Here is a 25826-nt window from a genome sequence, read left to right as displayed (position 1 = left end):
ACCTGTTAAAACCGGTTTCAAAGAAAAATTCTTGTAATACGGTCAAAAGAGCATATAAAGTGTAAAAACATGCGAAGTGAGGTTTGATCCGGTTTAAAGGAAGGATTCTTGTAATACTGTTAAAACAGCATATAAAGTGTAAAACATGCAAATTGAGGTTAGAACCAGTTTGATCCAATTGGAAAACCGGTTTAAAAGAAGAATTCTGTAATACGGTTAAAACAGCATATAAAGTGTAAAACATGGAAATTGAGGTTAGAACCGGTTTGATCTGGTTGGAACCAGATTAATCCAGTTTGATCCGGTTTAAAAGAAGAATTCTTGTAATTTGGTTAAAACAGCATATAAAGTGTAAAAACATGCGAATTGAAGTTAAAACCGGTTTGATCCTTTGGGAACTGGTTTAATCCGGTTTAATAGAAGAACTACTGTAATACGGTTAAAACAGCATATAAAGTGTAAAAACATGGAAATTGATGTTAAAACCTATTAAACCGGTTTAAAAGAAGAATTCTTGTAATACGGTCAAAACAGCATATAAAGTGTAAAAACATGCAAATTGAGGATAAAACTGGTTTGATTTGGTTTAAAAGAAGAATTCTTGTAATACGGTCAAAACAGCATATAAAGTGTAAAACATGCAAATTGAGGTTAGTACCAGTTTGATCCGGTTGGAACCTGTTAAAACCGGTTTAAAAGAAGAATTCTTGTAATTTAGTTAAAACAGCATATAAAGTGTAAAAACATGTACATTGAGGTTAGAACAGGTTTAACCCGGTTTAAAAGAAGATTTCTTGTAATACGGTTAAAACAGCATATAAAGTGTAAAACATGCGAATTGAGGTAAGAACCGGTTTGATCCGGTGGAAATGGTTAAAACCAGTTAAAAAGAAGAATTCTCGTAATACGGTCAAAACAGCATATAAAATGTCAAAACATGCAAATTTTTAATAGACCCGGTTTTATCTGGTTGGAACCAGATTAATCCAGTTAGAACCGGTTTAAAAGAAGAAATCCTGTAATACTGTTGTAAAACAGCATATAAAGTGTAAAAAAATGCAAATTGAGGTTAAAACCGGTTTGATCCAGTTTGAACAGGTTTAATCCGGTTTAAAAGAAGAATTCTTGTAATACAGTCAAAACAGCATATAAAGTGTAAAACATGCAATTTGAGGTTAGAACCTGTTTGATTCAGTGGGAACTGGTTAAAACCGGTTTAAAAGAAGAATTCTTGTAATACGGTCAAAACAGCATATAAAGTGTAAAACATGCGAATTGGTTTTAACCCGTTTGATCCGGTTGGAACTGGTTAAAACCGGTTTAAAAGAAGAATTCTTGTAATACGGTTAAAACAGCATATAAAGTGTAAAAACATGCAAATTGAGGTTAGAACCAGTTTGATCCGGTTGGAACCTGTTTGAACCGGTTTAAAAGAAGAATTCTTGTAATTTGGTTAAAACAGCATATAAAGTGTAAAACATGCGAATTGAGGTTAAAACCGGTTTGATCCTTTGGAACTGGTTTAAACCGGTTTAAAAGAAGAATTCTGTAATACGGTTAAAACAGCATATAAAGTGTAAAACATGGAAATTGAGGTTAGAACCGGTTTATCTTGTTGGAACCAGATTAATCCTGTTTAACCGGTTTAAAAGAAGAAATCTTGTAATACGGTTAAAACAGCATATAAAGTGTAAAACATGCAAATTGAGGTTAGAACCGGTTTGATCCGGTTGGAACCTGTTAAAACCGGTTTAAAAGAAGAATTCTTGTAATACGGTCAAAACAGCATATAAAGTGTAAAACATGCAAATTGAGGTAAAACCGGTTTGATCAGGTTGGAACCGGTTTAATCCGGTTTAAAAGAAGAATTCTTGTAATAAAATCAAAACAGCATATAAAGTGTAAAAAACATGCAAATTGAGGTTAGTACCAGTTTGATCCGGTTGGAACCTGTTAAAACCGGTTTAAAAGAAGAATTCTTGTAATTTGGTTAAAACAGCATATAAAGTGTAAAACATGTACATTGAGGTTAGAACCGGTTTGATCCGGTTGGAACCGGTTTGAAACCGGTTTAAAAGAAGATTTCTTGTAATACGGTCAAAACAGCATATAAAGTGTAAAAATATGCAATTGAGGTTAGAACATGTTTGATTCAGTGGGAACTGGTTAAATCCGGTTTAAAAGAAGAATTCTTGTAATACGGTCAAAACAGCATATAAAGTGTAAAACATGCAAATTGAGGTTTAACACGTTTGATCCGGTTGGAACCGGTTAAAACCGGTTTAAAAGAAGAATTCTTGTAATACGGTCAAAACAGCATATAAAGTGTAAAACATGCAAATTGAGGTTAAGAACCTGTTTGATCCGGTGGAAACTGGTTTAAACCGGTTTAAAAGAAGAATTCTTGTAATAAAGTCAAAACAGCATATAAAGTGTAAAACATGCGAATTGAGTTAGAACCGGTTTGATCAGGTTGGAAATGGTTAAAACCGGTTTAAAAGAAGATTTCTTGTAAAACGGTCAAAACAGAGTATAAATATGCAAATTGAGGTAGGAACCAGTTTAATCCTGTTTAAAAGAAGAATTCTTTTAATAAAATCAAAACAGCATATAAAGTGTAAAACATGCAAATTGAGGTTAAAACTGGTTTGATCTGGTTTGAACCGGTTAAAACCGGTTTAAAAGAAGAATTCTTGTAATACGGTCAAAACAGCATATAAAGTGTAAAAACATGCGAATTGAGGTTAAAACCAGTTTGATCCGTTTGGAACCGGTTAAAACCGGTTTAAAAGAAGAATTCTTGTAATACGGTCAAAACAGCATATAAAGTGTAAAAACATGCGAATTGAGGTTAGAACCGGTTTGATCCGGTTGGAACCGGTTAAAACCGGTTTAAAAGAAGATTTCTTGTAATAAGAAGAATTTTTGTTAAAACAGCATATAAAGTGTAAAACATGCAAATTGAGGTTAGAACCAGTTTGATCCAGTTGGAACCGGTTTAAAAGAAGAATTCTGTAATACGGTTAAAACAGCATATAAAGTGTAAAACATGGAAATTGAGGATAGAACCGGTTTGATCTGGTTTGAACCAGATTAATCCAGTTTGATCCGGTTTAAAAGAAGAATTCTTGTAATACGGTTAAAACAGCATATAAAGTGTAAAACATGCAAATTGAGGTTAGAACCGGTTTGATCCGGTTGGAACCTGTTAAAACCGGTTTAAAAGAAGAATTCTTGTAATTTGGTTAAAACAGCATATAAAGTGTAAAAAACATGTAAATTGAGGTTAGAACAGATTTGATCCGGTTGGAACCGGTTTAAACCGGTTTAAAAGAAGAATTCTTGTAATACGGTTAAAACAGCATATAAAGTGTAAAACATGCGAATTGAGGTTAGAACCGGTTTGATCCGGTTGGAACCGGTTAAAACCGGTTTAAAAGAAGAATTCTTGTAATACGGTTAAAACAGCATATAAAGTGTAAAAACATGCAAATTGAGGTTAGAACCGGTTTGATCAGGTTGGAACCGGTTAAAACCGGTTTAAAAGAAGATTTCTTGTAATACGGTAAAACAGAATATAAATATGCAAATTGATGTAGGAAACAGTTTAATCCGGTTTAAAAGAAGAATTCTTTAATAAAGTCAAAACAGCATATAAATAGTAAAACATGCAAATTGAGGTTAAAACCGGTTTAAAAGATTTCTTGTAATACAATCAAAACAGCATATAAAGTGTAAAACATGCGAATTGAGGTTGAACAGGTTTGATCCGGTTGAAACCGGTTTAAACCGGTTTAAAAGAAGAATTCTTGTAATACGGTTAAAACAGCATATAAAGTGTAAAAACATGCAAATTGAGGTTAAAACCGGTTTAAACCGGTTTAAAAGAAGAATTCTTGTAATACAGTCAAAACAGCATATCAAGTGTAAAACATGCAAATTGAGGTTAGAACCAGTTTGATCCGGTTGGAACCGGTTAAAACCGGTTTAAAAGAAGAATTCTTGTAATACGGTTAAAACAGCATATAAAGTGTAAAACATGTGAATTGAGGTTTGAACCGGTTGAAACCGGTTTAAAAAAAGAAGAATTCTTGTAATACGGTTAAAACAGCATATAAAGTGTAAAAAACATGCAAATTGAGGTTAGAACCAGTTTGATCCAGTTGGAACCGGTTTAAAAGAAGAATTCTTGTAATACGGTTAAAACAGCATATAAAGTGTAAAACATGGAAATTGAGGTTAGAACCGGTTTGATCTGGTTGGAACCAGATTAATCCAGTTTGATCCGGTTTAAAAGAAGAATTCTTGTAATACGGTTAAAACAGCATATAAAGTGTAAAAACATGCGAATTGAGGTTAGAACCGGTTTGATCCGGTTTGAACAGGTTTGATCCGGTTTAAAAGAAGAATTCTTGTAATACGGTTAAAACAGCATATAAAGTGTAAAACATGCAAATTGAGGTTAGAACCAGTTTGATCCGGTTGGAACCGGTTAAAACCGGTTTAAAAGAAGAATTCTTGTAATACGGTCAAAACAGCATATAAAGTGTAAAACATGCAAATTGAGGTAAGAACCTGTTTGATTCGGTGGAAAACGGTTAAAACCGGTTTAAAAGAAGAATTCTTGTAATAAAGTCAAAACAGCATATAAAGTGTAAAAACATGCGAATTGAGTTAGAACCGGTTTGATCAGGTTGGAAATGGTTAAAACCGGTTTAAAAGAAGATTTCTTGTAGTACTCTCAAAACAGAGTATAAATATGCAAATTTAGGTAGGAACCAGTTTAATCCTGTTTAAAAGAAGAATTCTTTTAGTAAAATCAAAACAGCATATAAAGTGTAAAAACATGCAAATTGAGGTTAAACCGGTTTGATCTGGTTTGAACCGGTTAAAACCGGTTTAAAAGAAGAATTCTTGTAATACGGTCAAAACAGCATATAAAGTGTAAAACATGCGAATTGAGGTTAAAACCAGTTTGATCCGTTTGGAACCGGTTAAAACCGGTTTAAAAGAAGAATTCTTGTAATACGGTTAAAACAGCATATAAAGTGTAAAAAACATGCAAATTGAGGTTAGAACAGGTTTGATCCAGTTGGAACCGGTTAAAACCGGTTTAAAAGAAGATTTCTGTAATACGGTTAAAACAGCATATAAAGTGTAAAAAACATGCGAATTGAGGTTAGAACCGGTTTGATCCGGTTTAAAAGAAGAATTCTTGTAATACGGTCAAAACAGCATATAAAGTGTAAAACATGCAAATTGAGGTTAGAACCAGTTTGATCCGGTTGGAACCTGTTAAAACCGGTTTAAAAGAAGAATTCTTGTAATACGGTTAAAACAGCATATAAAGTGTAAAACATGCAAATTGAGGTTAGAACCGGTTTGATCCGGTTGAACCTGTTAAAACCGGTTTAAAAGAAGAATTCTGTAACTGTCAAAACAGTTAAAGTAAAACCGGTTTAAAAGAAGAACCTTCTTTAAAAGTAATACGGTCAAAACAGCATATAAAGTGTAAAACATGCAAATTGAGGTTAGAACCGGTTTGATCCGGTTGGAACCAGTTAAAACCGGTTTAAAAGAAGAATTCTTGTAATACGGTTAAAACAGCATATAAAGTGTAAAACATGCAAATTGAGGTTAGAACCGGTTTGATCCGGTTGGAACCAGTTAAAACCGGTTTAAAAGAAGAATTCTTGTAATACGGTTAAAACAGCATATAAAGTGTAAAACATGCAAATTGAGGTTAGAACCGGTTTGATCCGGTTTAACCGGTTTAAACCGAAAAGAAGAATTCTTGTAATACGGTTAAAACAGCATATAAAGTGTAAAACATGCAAATTGAGGTTAGAACCGGTTTGATCCGGTTGGAACCTGTTAAAACCGGTTTAAAAGAAGAATTCTTGTAATACGGTTAAAACAGCATATAAAGTGTAAAACATGCAAATTGAGGTTAGAACCGGTTTGATCCGGTTGGAACCGGTTAAAACCGGTTTAAAAGAAGAATTCTTGTAATACGGTCAAAACAGCATATAAAGTGTAAAAAACATGCAAATTGAGGTTAGAACCGGTTTGATCAGTTGGAACCGGTTAAAACCGGTTTAAAAGAAGAATTCTTGTAATACGGTCAAAACAGCATATAAAGTGTAAAACATGCAAATTGAGGTTAAAAGAACCGGTTTGATCCGGTTGGAACCAGGTTAAAACCGGTTTAAAAGAAGAATTCTTGTAATTTGGTTAAAACAGCATATAAAGTGTAAAACATGCAAATTGAGGTTAAAACCGGTTTGATCCTTTGGGAACTGGTTTAATCCGGTTTAATAGAAGAACTACTGTAATACGGTTAAAACAGCATATAAAGTGTAAAACATGGAAATTGAGGTTAAAACCGGTTTAAACCACTTTAAAAGAAGAATTCTTGTAATACGGTCAAAACAGCATATAAAGTGTAAAACATGCAAATTGAGGATAAAACTGGTTTGATCCGGTTTAAAAGAAGAATTCTTGTAATACGGTCAAAACAGCATATAAAGTGTAAAACATGCAAATTGAGGTTAGTACCAGTTTGATCCGGTTGGAACCTGTTAAAACCGGTTGAAAAGAAGAATTCTTGTAATTTAGTTAAAACAGCATATAAAGTGTAAAACATGTACATTGAGGTTAGAACAGGTTTAACCCGGTTTAAAAGAAGATTTCTTGTAATACGGTTAAAACAGCATATAAAGTGTAAAAACATGCGAATTGAGGTAAGAACCGGTTTGATCCGGTTGGTTAAAACCAGTTTAAAAGAAGAATTCTTGTAATACGGTTAAAACAGCATATAAAATGTAAAACATGCAAATTGAGGTTAGAACCAGTTTGATCCGGTTGGAACCGGTTAAAACCGGTTTAAAAGAAGAATTCTTGTAATACGGTCAAAACAGCATATAAAGTGTAAAACATGCAATTGAGGTTAGAACCGGTTTGATCAGGTTGGAACCGGTTAAAACCGGTTTAAAAGAAGATTTCTTGTAATACGGTCAAAACAGCATATAAAGTATAAAACATGCAAATTGAGGTAGGAACCGTTTAATCCTGTTTAAAAGAAGAATTCTTGTAATACATTCAAAACAGCATATAAAGTGTAAAACATGCAAATTGAGGTTAGAACCGGTTTGATCTGGTTGGAACTGGTTAAAACCGGTTTAAAAGAAGAATTCTTGTAATACGGTCAAAACAGCATATAAAGTGTAAAACATGCGAATTGAGGTTAGAACCAGTTTGATCCGTTTGGAACCGGTTAAAACCGGTTTAAAAGAAGAATTCTTGTAATACGGTTAAAACAGCATATAAAGTGTAAAAACATGCAAATTGAGGTTAGAACCGGTTTGATCTGGTTGGAACCAGGTTAAAACCGGTTTAAAAGAAGAATTCTTGTAATACGGTTAAAACAGCATATAAAGTGTAAAACATGCAAATTGAGGTTAAAACCGGTTTGATCCTTTGAACCGGTTTAAAAAAAGAAGAATTCTTGTAATACGGTTAAAACAGCATATAAAGTGTAAAACATGCAAATTGAGGTTAAAACCGGTTTGATCCAGTTGGAACCTGTTAAAACCGGTTTAAAAGAAGAATTCTTGTAATACGGTTAAAACAGCATATAAAGTGTAAAACATGCAAATTGAGGTTAAAACCGGTTTGATCCGGTTGGAACCGGTTTTAAACCGGTTTAAAAGAAAAGAATTCTTGTAATACGGTCAAAACAGCATATAAAGTGTAAAACATGCGAATTGAGGTTAAAACCGGTTTGATCAGGTTGGAACCGGTTTAATCCGGTTTAAAAGAAGAATTCTTTTAATAAAATCAAAACAGCATATAAAGTGTAAAACATGCAAATTGAGGTTAGAACCAGTTTGATCCGGTTGGAACCTGTTAAAACCGGTTTAAAAGAAGAATTCTTGTAATTTGGTTAAAACAGCATATAAAGTGTAAAACATGTACATTGAGGTTAGAACCTGTTTAATCCGGTTGGAACCGGTTTGATCCGGTTTAAAAGAAGATTTCTTGTAATACGGTTAAAACAGCATATAAAGTGTAAAAACATGCAAATTGAGGTTAGAACCGGTTTGATCCAGTTGGAACTGGTTAAAACCGGTTTAAAAGAAGAATTCTTGTAATACGGTCAAAACAGCATATAAAGTGTAAAACATGCAATTGAGGTTAGAACATGTTTGATCCAGTTGGAACCGGTTAAAACCGGTTTAAAAGAAGAATTCTTGTAATACGGTCAAAACAGCATATAAAGTGTAAAACATGCAAATTGAGGTAAGAACCTGTTTGATTCGGTGGAAAACGGTTTAAACCGGTTTAAAAGAAGAATTCTTGTAATAAAGTCAAAACAGCATATAAAATGTAAAACATGCGAATTGAGTTAGAACCGGTTTGATCAGGTTGGAAATGGTTAAAACTGGTTTAAAAGAAGATTTCTTGTAGTACTCTCAAAACACAGTATAAATATGCAAATTGAGGTTAGGAACCAGTTTAATCCGGTTTAAAAGAAGAATTCTTTTAATAAAATCAAAACAGCATATAAAGTGTAAAACATGCAAATTGAGGTTAAAACCGGTTTGATCTGGTTTGAACCGGTTAAAACCGGTTTAAAAGAAGAATTCTTGTAATACGGTCAAAACAGCATATAAAGTGTAAAAACATGCGAATTGAGGTTAAAACAGGTTTGATCCGGCTGGAACCTGTTAAAACCGGTTTAAAAGATTTCTGGGAAGGCAGTGAAAAGAGCATATAAAGTGTAAAAACATGTGAATTGAGGTTTGATCCGATTTAAAAGAAGGATTCTTGTTATACGGTTAAAACAGCATATAAAGTGTAAAACATACGAATTGAGATAAAAACCGGTTTGATCAGGTTGGAACCGGTTTAAAAGAAGAATTCTGTAATACGGTTAAAACAGCATATAAAGTGTAAAACATGGAAATTGAGGATAGAACCGGTTTGATCTGGTTGGAACCAGATTAATCCAGTTTGATCCGGTTTAAAAGAAGAATTCTTGTAATTTGGTTAAAACAGCATATAAAGTGTAAAAACATGCGAATTGAAGTTAAAACCGGTTTGATCCTTTGGGAACTGATTTAATCCGGTTTAATAGAAGAACTACTGTAATACGGTTAAAACAGCATATAAAGTGTGAGAACATGGAAATTGATGTTACATCCGGTTTAAACCACTTTAAAAGAAGAATTCTGTAATACGGTCAAAACAGCATATAAAGTGTAAAATCATGCAAATTGAGGATAAAACTGGTTTGATTTGGTTTAAAAGAAGAATTCTTGTAATACGGTCAAAACAGCATATAAAGTGTAAAACATGGAAATTGAGGTTAGTACCAGTTTGATCCGGTTGGAACCTGTTAAAACCGGTTTAAAAGAAGAATTCTTGTAATTTAGATAAAACAGCATATAAAGTGTAAAACATGTACATTGAGGTTAGAACAGGTTTAACCCGGTTTAAAAGAATTTTCTTGTAATACGGTTAAAACAGCATATAAAGTGTAAAACATGCGAATTGAGGTAAGAACCGGTTTGATCCGGTGGGAAATGGTTAAAACCAGTTAAAAAAGAAGAATTCTTGTAATACGGTCAAAACAGCATATAAAATGTCAAAACATGCAAATTTTAATAGAACCGGTTTTATCTGGTTGGAACCAGATTAATCCAGTTAGAACCGGTTTAAAAGAAGAAATCCTGTAATACTGTTGTAAGAGCATATAAAGTGTAAAAAATGCAAATTGAGGTTAAAACCGGTTTGATCCAGTTTGAACAGGTTTAATCCGGTTTAAAAGAAGAATTCTTGTAATACAGTCAAAACAGCATATAAAGTGTAAAAATATGCAATTTGAGGTTAGAACCTGTTCGATTCAGTGGGAACTGGTTAAAACCGGTTTAAAAGAAGAATTCTTGTAATACGGTCAAAACAGCATATAAAGTGTAAAAACATGCGAATTGGTTTTAACCCGTTTGATCCGGTTGGAACTGGTTAAAACCGGTTTAAAAGAAGAATTCTTGTAATACGGTTAAAACAGCATATAAAGTGTAAAACATGCAAATTGAGGTTAGTACCAGTTTGATCCGGTTGGAACCTGGTTAAAACCGGTTTAAAAGAAGAATTCTTGTAATTTGGTTAAAACAGCATATAAAGTGTAAAACATGCGAATTGAGGTTAAAACCGGTTTGATCCTTTGGGAACTGGTTTAATCCGGTTTAATAGAAGAACTACTGTAATACGGTTAAAACAGCATATAAAGTGTAAAAACATGCGAATTGAGGTTAGAACCGGTTTGATCTTGTTGGAACCAGATTAATCCGGTTTTTAAAAGAAGAATTCTTGTAATACGGTTAAAACAGCATATAAAGTGTAAAACATGCAAATTGAGGTTAGAACCGGTTTGATCCGGTTGGAACCAGTTAAAACCGGTTTAAAAGAAGAATTCTTGTAATACGGTCAAAACAGCATATAAAGTGTAAAAACATGCGAATTGAGGTTAAAACCGGTTTGATCAGGTTGGAACCGGTTTAATCCGGTTTAAAAGAAGAATTCTTGTAATACGGTCAAAACAGCATATAAAGTGTAAAAAAGATGCAAATTGAGGTTAGAACCAGTTTGATCCGGTTGGAACCTGTTAAAACCGGTTTAAAAGAAGAATTCTTGTAATTTGGTTAAAACAGCATATAAAGTGTAAAACATGTAATTGAGGTTAGAACCGGTTTGATCCGGTTGGAACCAGTTTGATCCGGTTTAAAAGAAGATTTCTTGTAATACGGTTAAAACAGCATATAAAGTGTAAAAATATGGAATTGAGGTTAGAACCGGTTTGATCCGGTTAAAACCGGTTAAAAGAAGAATTCTTGTAATACGGTCAAAACAGCATATAAAGTGTAAAACATGCAAATTGAGGTTAGTACCAGTTTGATCCGGTTGGAACCGGTTAAAACCGGTTTAAAAGAAGAATTCTTGTAATACGGTCAAAACAGCATATAAAGTGTAAAACATGCAAATTGAGGTAAGAACCTGTTTGATTCGGTGGAAAACGGTTAAAACCGGTTTAAAAGAAGAATTCTTGTAATAAAGTCAAAACAGCATATAAATGTGTAAAACATACGAATTGAGTTAGAACCGGTTTGATCAGGTTGGAAATGGTTAAAACTGGTTTAAAAGAAGATTTCTTGTAGTACTCTCAAAATGGAGTATAAATATGCAAATTGAGGTAGGAACCAGTTTAATCCTGTTTAAAAGAAGAATTCTTTTAATAAATTCAAAAGAGCATATAAAGTGTAAAACATGCAAATTGAGGTTAAAACCGGTTTGATCTGGTTTGAACCGGTTAAAACCGGTTTAAAAGAAGAATTCTTGTAATACGGTCAAAACAGCATATAAAGTGTAAAACATGCGAATTGAGGTTAAAACCAGTTTGATCTGTTTGAAACCGGTTAAAACCGGTTTAAAAGAAGAATTCTTGTAATACGGTCAAAACAGCATATAAAGTGTAAAACATGCGAATTGAGGTTAGAACCGGTTTGATCCGGTTGGAACCGGTTAAAACCGGTTTAAAAGAAGAATTCTTGTAATACGGTTAAAACAGCATATAAAGTGTAAAACATGCAAATTGAGGTTAGAACCGGTTTGATCCAGTTTTTAAAAAAAAGAAGAATTCTTGTAATACGGTTAAAACAGCATATAAAGTGTAAAACATGCAAATTGAGGTTAGAACCGGTTTGATCTGGTTGGAACCAGTTAAAACCGGTTTAAAAGAAGAATTCTTGTAATACGGTTTAAAACAGCATATAAAGTGTAAAAACATGCAAATTGAGGTTAGAACCGGTTTGATCCGGTTGGAACCTGTTAAAACCGGTTTAAAAGAAGAATTCTTGTAATACGGTTAAAACAGCATATAAAGTGTAAAAACATGCAAATTGAGGTTAGAACAGGTTTGATCCGGTTGGAACCGGTTTAATCCGGTTTAAAAGAAGAATTTTGTAATACGGTTAAAACAGCATATAAAGTGTAAAAACATGCGAATTGAGGTTAGAACCGGTTTGATCCGGTTGGAACCGGTTAAAACCGGTTTAAAAGAAGAATTCTTGTAATACGGTTAAAACAGCATATAAAGTGTAAAACATGCAAATTGAGGTTAGAACCGGTTTGATCCGGTTGGAACCGGTTTGAAAACCGGTTTAAAAGAAGATTTCTTGTAATACGGTTAAAACAGCATATAAAGTGTAAAAAACATGCGAATTGAGGTTAGAACCGGTTTGATCCAGTTTGAACAGGTTTCATCCGGTTTAAAAGAAGAATTCTTGTAATACAGTCAAAACAGCATATAAAGTGTAAAACATGCAAATTGAGGTTAGAACCGGTTTGATCCGGTTGGAACTGGTTAAAACCGGTTTAAAAGAAGAATTCTTGTAATACGGTCAAAACAGCATATAAAGTGTAAAAACATGCAAATTGAGGTTAGAACCTGTTTGATCCGGTGGAAAACGGTTTAAACCGTTTAAAAGAAGAATTCTTGTAATAAAGTCAAAACAGCATATAAAGTGTAAAAACATGCGAATTGAGTTAGAACCGGTTTGATCAGGTTGAAATGGTTAAAACTGGTTTAAAAGAAGATTTCTTGTAGTACTCTCAAAACACAGTATAAATATGCAAATTGAGGTAGGAACCAGTTTAATCCTGTTTAAAAGAAGAATTCTTTTAGTAAAATCAAAAGAGCATATAAAGTGTAAAAACATGCAAATTGAGGTTAAAACTGGTTTAATCTGGTTTGAACCGGTTAAAACCGGTTTAAAAGAAGAATTCTTGTAATACGGTCAAAACAGCATATAAAGTGTAAAACATGCGAATTGAGGTTAAAACAGGTTTGATCCGGTTGGAACCTGTTAAAACCGGTTTAAAAAAAGATTTCTTGTAATACAGTTAAAACAGCATATAAAGTGTAAAACATGCATGTGAATTGAGGTTTGATCCGATTTAAAAGAAGGATTCTTGTTATACGGTTAAAACAGCATATAAAGTGTAAAACATGCGAATTGAGATAAGAACCGGTTTGATCAGGTTGGAACCGGTTTAAAAGAAGAATTACTGTAATACGGTTAAAACAGCATATAAAGTGTAAAACATGGAAATTGTGGTTAGAACCGGTTTGATCTGGTTGGAACCAGATTAATCCAGTTTGATCCGGTTTAAAAGAAGAATTCTTGTAATTTGGTTAAAACAGCATATAAAGTGTAAAAACATGCGAATTGAAGTTAAAACCGGTTTGATCCTTTGGGAACTGATTTAATCCGGTTTAATAGAAGAACTACTGTAATACGGTTAAAACAGCATATAAAGTGTGAGAACATGGAAATTGATGTTACAACCGGTTTAAACCACTTTAAAAGAAGGAATCTTGTAATACGGTCAAAACAGCATATAAAGTGTAAAATCATGCAAATTGAGGATAAAACTGGTTTGATTTGGTTTAAAAGAAGAATTCTTGTAATACGGTCAAAACAGCATATAAAGCGTAAAACATGGAAATTGAGGTTAGTACCAGTTTGATCCGGTTGGAACCTGTTAAAACCGGTTGAAAAGAAGAATTCTTGTAATTTAGATAAAACAGCATATAAAGTGTAAAAACATGTACATTGAGGTTAGAACAGGTTTAACCCGGTTTAAAAGAATATTTCTTGTAATACGGTTAAAACAGCATATAAAGTGTAAAAACATGCAAATTGAGGTTAGTACCTGTTTGATCCGGTGGGAAATGGTTAAAACCAGTTAAAAGAAGAATTCTCGTAATACGGTCAAAACAGCATATAAAATGTCAAAACATGCAAATTTTAATAGACCCGGTTTTATCTGGTTGGAACCAGATTAATCCAGTTAGAACCGGTTTAAAAGAAGAAATCCTGTAATACTGTTGTAAGAGCATATAAAGTGTAAAAAATGCAAATTGAGGTTAAAACCGGTTTGATCCAGTTTGTAACAGGTTTCATCCGGTTTAAAGAAGAATTCTTGTAATACAGTCAAAACAGCATATAAAGTGTAAAAAATATGCAATTTGAGGTTAGAACCTGTTCGATTCAGTGGGAACTGGTTAAAACAGGTTTCAAAGAAGAATTCTTGTAATACTGTCAAAACAGCATATAAAGTGTAAAAACATGCGAATTGGTTTTAACCCGTTTGATCCGGTTGGAACTGGTTAAAACCGGTTTAAAAGAAGAATTAGTGTAATACGGTTAAAACAGCATATAAAGTGTAAAAACATGCAAATTGAGGTTAGTACCAGTTTGATCCGGTTGGAACCTGTTAAAACCGGTTTAAAAGAAGAATTCTTGTAATTTGGTTAAAACAGCATATAAAGTGTAAAAACATGCGAATTGAAGTTAAAACCGGTTTGATCCTTTGGGAACTGGTTTAATCCGTTTAATAGAAGAACTACTGTAATACGGTTAAAACAGCATATAAAGTGTCAAAACATGGAAATTGAGGTTAGAATCGATTTATCTTGTTGGAACCAGATTAATCCTGTTGGAACCGGTTTAAAAGAAGAAATCCTGTCATACGGTTGTAAGAGCATATAAAGTGTAAAAACATGCGAATTGAGGTTAGAACCGGTTTGATCCGGTTGGAACCTGTTAAAACCGGTTTAAAAGAAGAATTCTTGTAATTCGGTCAAAACAGCATATAAAGTGTAAAACATACGAATTGAGATAAAAACCGGTTTGATCAGGTTAGAACCGGTTTAATCCAGTTTAAAAGAAAAATTCTTTTAATAAAATCAAAAGAGCATATAAAGTGTAAAAACATGCAAATTGAGGTTAGTACCAGTTTGATCCGGTTGGAACCTGTTAAAACCGGTTTAAAAGAAGAAATCTTGTAATTTGGTTAAAACAGCATATAATGTGTAAAATCATGTACATTGAGGTTAGAACCTGTTTAATCCGGTTGGAACCGGTTTGATCCGGTTGAAATCAAGATTTCTTGTAATACGGTTAAAACAGCATATAAAGTGTAAAAATATGCAATTCGAGGTTAGAACATGTTCGATTCACTGGGAACTGGTTAAAATCGGTTTCAAAGAAGAATTCTTGTAATACGGTCAAAACAGCATATAAAGTGTAAAAACATGCGAATTGGTTTTTAACACGTTTGATCCGGTTGGAACCGGTTAAAACCGGTTTAAAAGAAGAATTCTTGTAATACGGTCAAAACAGCATATAAAGTGTAAAAACATGCAAATTGAGGTAAGAACCTGTTTGATTCGGTGGAAAACGGTTTAAACTGTTTAAGAAGAAGAATTCTTGTAATAAAGTCAAAACAGCATATAAAATGTAAAAACATACGAATTGAGTATAGAACCGGTTTGATCAGGTTGGAAATGGTTAAAACTGGTTTAAAAGAAGATTTCTTGTAGTACTCTCAAAACACAGTATAAATATGCAAATTGAGGTAGGAACCAGTTTAATCCTGTTTAAAAGAAGAATTCTTTAGTAAAATCAAAAGAGCATATAAAGTGTAAAAACATGCAAATTGAGGTTAAAACTGGTTTAATCTGGTTTGAACCGGTTAAAACCGGTTTAAAAGAAGAATTCTTGTAATACGGTCAAAACAGCATATAAAGTGTAAAACATGCGAATTGAGGTTAAAACCAGTTTGATCCGTTTGGAACCGGTTAAAACCGGTTTGAAAGAAGAATTCTTGTAATAAAGTCCAAACAGCATATAAAGTATAAAAACATGCGAATTGAGGTTAAAACAGGTTTGATCTGGCTGGATCCGGTTAAAACCGGTTTAAAAGATTTCTGGGAAGGCAGTGAAAAGAGCATATAAAGTGTAAAAACATGTGAATTGAGGTTTGATCCGATTTAAAAGAAGGAATCTTGTTATACGGTTAAAACAGCATATAAAGTGTAAAAACTTGCAAATTGAGGTTAGTACCAGTTTGATCCAGTTGGAACCGGTTTAAAAGAAGAATTACTGTAATACGGTTAATACAGCATATAAAGTGTGAAAACATGGAAATTGTGGATAGAACCGGTTTGATCTGGTTTGAACCAGATTAATCCTGTTTGATCCGGTTTAAAAGAAGAATTCTTGTATCTTGTTTAAAACGGCATGTAAAGTGTAAAAAGATGCGAATTGAGGTTAGAACCGGTTTGATCCGGTTGGAACCTGTTAAAACCGGTTTAAAAGAAGTATTCTTGTAATTTGGTTAAAACAGCATATAAGGTGTAAAAATATGTATATTGAGGTTAGAACAGATTTAATCCGGTTGGAACCGGTTTGATCCGGTTTAAAAGAAGATTTCTTGTAATACTGTTAAAACAGCATATAAAGTGTAAAAACATGCGAATTGAGGTTAGAACCGGTTTGATCAGGTTGGAACCGGATAAAACCAGTTTAAAAAAAGAATTCCTGTCATACGGTTAAAACAGCATATAAAGTGTAAAAACATACAAATTGAGGTTAGAACCGGTTTGATAAGGTTGGAACCGGTTCAATTCGGTTTAAAAGAAGATTTCTTGTAGTACGGTAAAAACAGAATATAAATATGCAAATTGATGTAGGAAACAGTTTAATCCAGTTTAAAAGAAGAATTCTTTTAATAAAGTGAAAAGAGCATATAAATAGTAAACACATGCAAATTGAGGTTAAAACCGGTTTAAAAGATTTCTTGTAAGGCAATCAAAAGAGCATATAAAGTGTAAAAACATGCGAATTGAGGATTGATCAGGTTTGATCCGGTTGAAATCGGATTGATCCGGTTTGAAAGAAGGATTCATGTAATACGGTTAAAACAGCATATAAAGTGTAAAAACATGCAAATTGAGGTTAAAACCCGTTTGATCCGGTTTAAAAGAAGAATTCTTGTTCTACGGTAAAAACAGCATATAAAGTGTAAAAACATGCAAATTGAGGTTAGTACCAGTTTGATCCGGCTGGAACCGATTAAAACCGGTTTAAAAGATTTCTTGTAAGGCGGTGAAAAGAGCATATAAAGTGTAGAAACATGTGAATTGAGGTTTGTTTCGGTTGAAATCGGTTTCATCCGATTTAAAAGAAGGATTCTTGTAATACGGTTAAAACAGCATATAAAGTGTAAAAACTTCCAAATTGAGGTTAGTACCAGTTTGATCCAGTTGGAACCGGTTTAAAAGAAGAATTACTGTAATACGGTTAATACAGCATATAAAGTGTGCAAACATGGAAATTGTGGATAGAACCGGTTTGATCTGGTTGGGACCAGATTAATCCAGTTTGATCCTGTTTAAAAGAAGAATTCTTGTAATACGTTTAAAACAGCATATAAAGTGTAAAAAATGCGAATTGAGGTTAGAACCGGTTTGATCCGGTTTGTACAGGTTTGATCCGGTTAAAAGAAGGGTTCTTGTAATACGGTTAAAACAGCATATAAAGTATAAAACTTCCAAATTGAGGTTAGTACCAGTTTGATCCGGTTGGAACCGGTTAAAACCGGTTTAAAATAAGAATTCTTGTAATACGGTCAAAACAGCATATAAAGTGTAAAAACATGCAAATTGAGGTAAGTACCTGTTTGATTCGGTGGAAAACGGTTAAAACCGGTTAAAAAGAAGAATTCTAGTAATAAAGTCAAAACAGCATATAAATGTAAAAACATACGAATTGAGTGTAGAACCGGTTTGATCAGGATGGAAATGGTTAAAACTGGTTTAAAAGAAGATTTCTTGTAGTACTCTCAAAATAGAGTATAAATATTCAAATTCAGGTAGGAACCAGTTTAATCCTGTTTAAAAGAAGAATTCTTTTAATAAATTCAAAAGAGCATATAAAGTGTAAAAACATGCAAATTGAGGTTACGACCGGTTTAATCTGGTTTGAACCGGTTAAAACCGGTTTAAAAGAAGAATTCTTCTAATACGGTCAAAACAGCATATAAAGTGTAAAAACATGCGAATTGAGGTTAAAACCAGTTTGATCCGTTTGAAACCGGTTAAAACCGGTTGGAAAGAAGAATTCTTGTAATTCGGTTAAAAGAGCATATAAAGTGTAAAAACATGTACATTGAGGTTAGAACAGGTTTAATCCAGTTGGAACCGGTTTCATCCGGTTTAAAAGAAGATTTCTTGTGATACGGTTAAAACAGCATATAAAGTGTAAAAACATCCGAATTGACGTTAGAACCGGTTTGATCCGGTTTAAAAGGAGGATTCTTGTAATACGGTCAAAACATCATATAAAGTGTAAAAACATGCGAATTGAGGTTAGAACCGGTTTGATCAGGTTGGAACCGTTTAAAACCGGTTTAAAAATATTTCTTGTAGTACGGTCAAAACAGAATATAAATATGCAAATTGAGGTAGGAACCAGTTTAATCCGGTTTAAATGAAGAAATCTTTTAATCAAATCAAAAGAGCATACAAAGGGTAAAATATGCAAATTTATGTTACAACCCGTTTGATTCGGTTGGAACTTGTTAAAACCGGTTTAAAAGAAGAATTCTTGTAATACGGTTAAAACAGCCTATAATGTGTAAAAACATGCCAATTGAGGTTGGAACCGGTTTGATCCGGTTTAAAAGAAGAATTACTGTAATACGGATAAAACAGCATATCAAGTGTAAATAATGGAAATTGAGGTTAGAATCGGTTTGATCCGGTTTAAAAAAAAGATTTCTTTTAATAATGTTAAAACAGCATATAAAGTGTAAAAACATGAGATTTGAGGTTAGAACCGGTTTGATCCGGTTTAAAAGAAGAATTCCTGTAATACGGTCAAAGCAGCATATAAAATATAAAAACAGGCAAATTTAGGTAAGTACCGGTTTTATTCTGTTGGATCCGGTTAAAACTGGTTTAAAAGAACAATTCTTGTAATACGGTCAAAACAGCCTATAAAGTGTAAAAACATACGAATTGAGGTTAGAACCAGTTTGATCCGGTTTAAAAGGAGGATTCTTGTAATACAGTTAAAACAGCATATAAAGTGTAAAAACATGGAAATTGAGGTTAGAACCGGTTTGAACCGGTTGGAACCAGATTAATCCGGTTTGAACCGCTTTAGAAGAAGAATTCTTGTAAATATACCGTTCGTTACATGTGTGTAGAAATATACAAATAACTATTTACTCATAAATGTTTAAATTTGAGTCGTATTTCTTAATAAATAGAAAGTAAATGAGAAATACTTTGAAAACACAGATTTCGAGTACGAACTTGTGCACTCGTACATGTGTACTATCATTAAGCTTTCTTTGCACTTGCGAGCGGGTTGTGTATACTTCAAATATGAACTTTTGATAAATAAAAACACACATCAAATTACTGTGTTAGTATCCTTAATATCCCTGTAATTTAGTCGGGTCTCTAAGTAAAATATATGTGGGTTGAAAAATCCCATTCCTTTCCAGAGAAACGTCTTATTGATCACATATTTACAAACAATTGTCAGAATTACGTACCCGGTAAAATACTCTTTCTATTGGTCACAGTAGTCGGTGGTACTACTTAAAACTTTCAAATGATTGGTTAGAAGGGCGGAGTTACTCATGTTGATTTGCTAAATATATTGCTATCTCGACAAATCATAGAAGAGGGAGGTTCTTATTTTACATTTATCATGTCCGTAGCTCAAATTCGAGTTTCTATTTCTTTAAGTATTTGTACATGTTGAATAGTGGGCGTGATAAAACAGAAACTGAGTAATAAGACAGCTGGAGGTATTATGTGACATACAGTAATAGATACTTAACTTTTGTCTTTACATTTCCTCTTAAATTAGGAAATTAAAACATATATAATTTTAAAATTTAGATTATGAACTACGTTTTGATGCTAATCTCATTGACGTAAGTGGTTAAAATGTAAGTTAATAAAATTTTGAAAATAACTCTCCAAGCGTTGTGACACGTGCAATTTAACCTACATGGGTGAAACAAAGGGATTTTGTTTGTTTTGAATTTCGCGCAAAGCTACTCGAGGGCTATCTGCGCTAGCCGTCCCTAATTTTACAGTGTAAGACAAAAAGTGTGTGTGTGTGTTTTTTATAGTTGAGCCACATCAGGCTATTTGTTGAGTCCACCGAGGGGAATCGAACCCTTGTTTTAGCATTGTAAATTTGTAGACTTACCGCCGCACTCGTGGGTGAAGAAAACAAAAGGATATTTGTGCTTTACTCACCACGACTATGGAAACACGGTTTTTAGCAATATAAGTATGCAGACATCCCGCTGTGCCAATGGAGGCCTTTTACATATTTATCATAAATAGTAGGTTCAATTCATTTTCACCGAGTTGTTATTGACAATAATAATTGAAATACTATATAAACTATACAAGTTTAATAAAAATAATCCTTACTTCTTACAAGAAGTAGTAATAGTGTGACTCAAAACTTACACAATATTTTAATCTCTAATATATGGTTTGTTTGTTTTTTTGAATTTCGGAGCAAAAATACAAAATGGCTATCTGCGTTAGCCGTACTTAATTTAGCAGTGTAAGGCTACAGAGAAGCCAGCTAGGCAGTACCACCCATCGCCATCTCCTGGGAAACTCTTTCACCAAGAAATAGAGGGAGTGACTATCATATAATAATGCCCCACGGCTGAAAGAGCGAACATGTTTACGAGTCGAGCGCCTTAACCATGCCCGGCCCTAGTATATGCTAAGACTTAATATTAATAAATATTTTACCTTTAATAATAAGTTTATTTTAAAATAGAAAAGCTACTTTTGTGAAAATATTTCTCAAATTTACCATTACCAATAATTTCATTTCTCTTTCATACTTATTCATATAAAAGTTTGGACATATACAGCAAATCAAATTGTGTTTCTAAGTAATACTCAAATCATTGATCAGATGGCACTAACAGTTTATTCACAATATAATGCAGGCGTACAACAAATCACGGAATTAAAATTAGTTTATGTTGTAATAAAGTCATTTGAAGCATCAAAGTTCTATTAAAAACATTAATGGATCAACCAAGTTAACAAATTAAATAACTGGTTACAATTTTCTTTCTTCAGAAATTAAAATGTATTAAAATACGTTTCCACAAACATTTTAAATTATCTGAATTGCTGACAAAACGACAGTTAATGAGTAGTGTTGACAGACTCCTCATCCATAAAACTTTAGAATTGGCACTAAACATTCAGGAAGGTAGCGTTCTGGAGTCAGCTAAACCCAGATTCGTTCGTCAGACTGCCAGATAGTGAGGTATGATTCATTTCTCCAGAGAACGCTTTTCCATTTCTACAGAATCCAATGGCGGTGTGCTTTATACCGCTCAGCCGACGCTTGGTATTGTGCATCTTGATTTTAGGTTTGCGTCCGGCTGCTCGGCCATGGAAACCCATTTTATTAAGCTCCTGACGAACAGTTTTTGTGCTGACGTTGCTTTCAGAGGCAGTTTGGAACTCGGTACTGTGTGTTGCAACTGTGGACAGATGACTTTACGCGCTACGCACCTCAACACCCGCGGTCCAACGGGGAAAGCAATATCCAAAATGTCCTTAGTAACGTGTGTAAGTTGTGGGGAAATGTCCTTTGCAACGGGGTAAGAAGTGGGGAAATTTCTCTAGCAACGGGTGTATTCAGTGGGAAATGTCCATAGCAACGGAGGTAAACAGTGGGGAAAATGTCCATAGCAACGGGTGGTAAACAGTGGAGAAAATGCCCCTAGCAACGAAGAAAGCAGTGTCCAAAATGTCCTTAGCAACCTGGGTAAGCAGTGGGAGAATGTCCTTAGGAACGGGGGTAAGCAGTGGGGAAACTTTCCCAGCAACGGGTGTAAACAGTGAGGGAAATGTCTCTGGAAACGGGGGGTAAGCAAGGTCCCTAGCAAAGGGTGGTAAGCAGTGGGGGAAATGTCCCTAGCAACGTGGGTAATAAGTGTGGGAAATGTCCCTAGCAATGGGGGAAGCAGTGTCGGAAATGTCCCTAGCAACGGGGTAAGCAGTGTCTAAAATTTCTTTAGCAACGGAGTAAACAGTGAAGAAAATGTCTTTTCAACGGGGGTAAGCAGAGGAAATGTCCCAGCAATCGGGGTAAGTAGTGGGGGAAATGTCAACATCAATGGGGTGTAAGCAGTGTCGAAAATGTCCCTATCAACGGGAGTAAGCAGTGTCCGAAATATCCCTAGCAACGTGGGTAAACAGTGGGGGAATGTCTTTAGGAACGGTGGTAAAGCGTGGGGAAAATATCCCTAGCAACAGGTGTAAGCAGTGAGGGAAATGTGTCTAGAAATGGGGGGTAAGCAGTGTCCCTAGCAGAGGGTGGTAACGAGTGGGGAAATGTCCCAGCAACGAAGGTAAACGTTAAGGTAAATGTTCCTAGCAATGGGAAATAAGCAGTGTCGGAAATGTCATTAGCAACGGGGTAAGCACTGTCTAAAATTTCCTTAGCAACGGATGTCAACAGTGAAGAAAATGTCCCTTCAAAGGGGGGTAATCAGTGGGAAATGTCCCCAGCAATGGGGTAAGAAGTGGGGAAATGTCCAAAGCAATAGGGGTAAGTAGTGTCGGAAATGCCCCTAGAAACGGGGGTAAGCAGTGTCCAAAATGTCTTAAGTAATGGAAGTACGTAGTGGTGAAAATTTCCCTAGCAATGGGTTGTATTCTGCGGGAAATGTTTTAGCAACAGAGGTAAACAGTAGGGAAATGACCCTAGCAACAGGTTGTAAGCTGTAAGGGAAATATCCCTAGCATCGTGGGGAAAACAGTGTAGGATATGTCCGTATTAACGAGAATAAGCAATGGGGAAATGTCTCACCAGCAAAGGTAATCAGTGAAGAAAAGGACCCTAGCAATAGGGCAAAAAAAGTGGGGTAAATATCCCTAGCAATGGGAGTAAACAGTTGTAGAAATATCCCCAGCAACTGGGTGTAATTATTGTGGGAAATGCCCCTAGCAACTGAGGTAAACAGTAGGGAAAATATTTTTTAGCAACGGGGTTAAGCAGTGGGGAAATGTCCCCAGCAACGGGTGAAAGCAGTGGGAAGAATATCCCAGCAACGGCGGTAAGAACTGGGGAAATGTCGCTAGCAACGGGGGTAAGCAGTGTCCGAAATGCCCCAGAAACAGGTATAGGCAGTGAAGGAATGTCCCAAACAACGGGTGTTAAGCAGGGTCGGAAATGACACAAGCAACAGGGGTAAGCAGTGTCGGAAATGTTCCCAGAATCGGTGTTAATCAGTGGGAAAATGTCCCAGCAACGGGTGTATGCAGTGGGGAAATGTCCCAGCAATGGGGGGTAAGCAGTTGGGAAATGTCCTTAGCAACGGAGGTAAACAGTAAGGTAAATGTCCCTAGCAACGGAGTAAGCAGTAGGTGAAATGTCCCTAGCCAGCAACGGTGGTAAGCAGTGTTCAAAATGTCACTAGCAACGGGGTAAGCAGTGGAGAAAATTTCCAAAGCAACGTGTATAAACAGTGAGAAAAATGTCTCTGGAAACAGGGGTAAACAGGGTCCCTAGCAAAGGGTGGTAAGCAGTGGGGAAATGTCCCTAGCAACAGGGGTAAGTAGTGGGGAAATGTCCCAAGCAACGGGGTATAAGCAGTGTCGAAAATGTCCCCACCACCGGGAGTAAGCAGTGTCTGAAATGTCCCTAGCAACAGGGGTAAGCAGTGTTTAAAATGTTCTTAGTAACAAGGGTAAGTAGTGAGGGAAAAGTCCTTCACAATTGATGAAGCAGTGGGAGAAATTTCCCTAGCAACGGAGTGTATTCAGTGGGAAATATACCCAGTAACGGGGTAAGCAGTGTCTAAAATGTCCCTAGCAACGTCGGTAAGCAGTAGGGAATGTCCTTAGGAACAAGGGTAAGCAGTAGGTAAAATTTTACTAGCAACGGGTCTAAACAGTGAGGGAAATGTCTCAAGAAACGGGGGATAAGCAAGGTCCCCAGCAAAGGGCAGTAAGCAGAGGGGAAATGTCCCTAGCAAGAGGGATAAGAAGTGTGGGAAATGTCCCCAGCAATGGGAAGTAAGCAGTATCGGAAATGTCCATAGCAAAGTGGGTAAGCAGTGTCTAAAATTTTTTTTAACAATGGGGGTAAACAGTGAAGGAAATGTCCCTTTCAATGGGGTAAGCAGTGGGAAATGTCCCTAGCAATGGTGGTAAGTAGTGGGGAAAATGTCCCCAGCAACGGGGTAAACAGTGTCGGAAAAGTCCCTAGAACGGGAGTAAGCAGTGTCCGAAATATCCCTAACAACTGGGATAAGCACTGGGGAAATTTCCCAGCAACGGGTATAAGCATTGTCGAAAATGTCCCTACCAACTGGAGTAAGCAGTGTTTGAAATATCCCTAACAACGGAGGTAAGCAGTGAGTTTAATGTCCTTGGCAACTGAGGTAAGCTGAGGGGAAATATCCAAAGCAATAGGATGTATTGAATGAGGGAAATGACTCTAGCAACGGGGGGGTAAGCAGTGACGGAAATGTCCCAAGCAACAGGGGTAAACAGTGGGGAAATGTCCCTAGCAACGGGGGGTAAGTAGTGTCGGAAATATCTTTAACAAAGGGGTAAGCAGTGTCTAAAATGTCCCTAGCAACGTGGGTAAGCAGTAGGGGAATGTCCTTAGAAATTGGCAGTAAGCAGGGTTTCTAGCAAAGAGTGGTAAGCAGTGGGGAAATGTCTCTAGCAACAGGGGTAAGCAGTGTCGGAAATGACCCCAGCAACGAGGAAAGGCAGTGTCTAAACTTTCCCAGCAGCGAGGGTAAAAGTGCAGGAAGTGTCCCCAGCAACGGATATAAGCAGTGTCGAAAATGTCCCTACCAACGGGGAGTGAGTAGTGTTTAAAATATCCCTAACAATGGAGGTAAGCAGTGGGTTCAATATCCTTGACAACTGAGGTAAGCAGTGTTCAAAACGTCTTAGTAATGGGGAGTGAGTAGTGGGGAAATGTCTTTAGCAACGGGGATAAGCAGTGGGGAAATTTCCCAGCAACAGGGGTAATCAGTAGGAAAAGGACCCCAGCAATAGGGGAAAAGTGAGGAAAAATGTCTCTAGCAACGGGTGGTAAACAGTAAGGGAAACGTCCCTAGCAACGGGGGGGTAAGCAGTGGGAAGAATATTCCTAGAAACGGGGGTAAGAACTGGGGAAATGTAGACAGCAACGGGAGTGAGCAGTGTCAAAATTTTATTAGGAACGGAGTTTAATAAGTGGTGGAAATGTCCCCAGCAACTGAGGTAAATAGTAAAGGAAATATCTTTAACAACGGGGTAAGCAGTGTCTAAAATGTCCCTGCAACGTGGGTAAGCAGTAGGGGAATGTCCTTAGAAATGGGCAGTAAGCAGGGTCCCTAGCAAAGGGTCGCAAGCAGTGGGGAAATGCCCCTAGCAACAGGGGTAAGCAGTGTCGGAAATGTCCCTAGCAACGGGTTAGGCAGTGTCTAAAATTTTCCCAGCAGCGGGGGTAAAAAAGTGCAGGAAGTGTCCGCAGCAACGGGGTATAAGGAGTGTCGAAAATGTCCCCACCAACGGGAGTAAAGAGTGTCCGGAATATCCCTAACAATGGAGGTAAGCAGTGGATTTAATATCCCTGGCAACTGAGGTAAGCAGTGGGGAAATGTTCTTAGCAACGAAATGTATTCAGTGGGGTAAATGATCCCAGCAATGGGGGCAAGCAGTGTCGAAAATGTCCCTAGCAACGGTGTTAATCAGTGGGAAAATGTCGTTAGCAACGGGTAAACAGTGGGGAAATATCCCGAGCAACGGGGGTAAGCAGTGGGGAAATGTCCCATCAACAGGGATAAGCATTGGGTGAAATGACACAAGCAACGTGGGGAGGTAACACAGTGGGGAAATG

The sequence above is a fragment of the Tachypleus tridentatus genome, unplaced genomic scaffold (genome assembly GCF_004210375.1).
Source record: "Tachypleus tridentatus isolate NWPU-2018 unplaced genomic scaffold, ASM421037v1 Hic_cluster_2, whole genome shotgun sequence".
Classification (NCBI taxonomy): Eukaryota; Metazoa; Arthropoda; class Merostomata; order Xiphosura; family Limulidae; genus Tachypleus; species Tachypleus tridentatus.
This window is presented reverse-complemented; position numbering follows the sequence as displayed.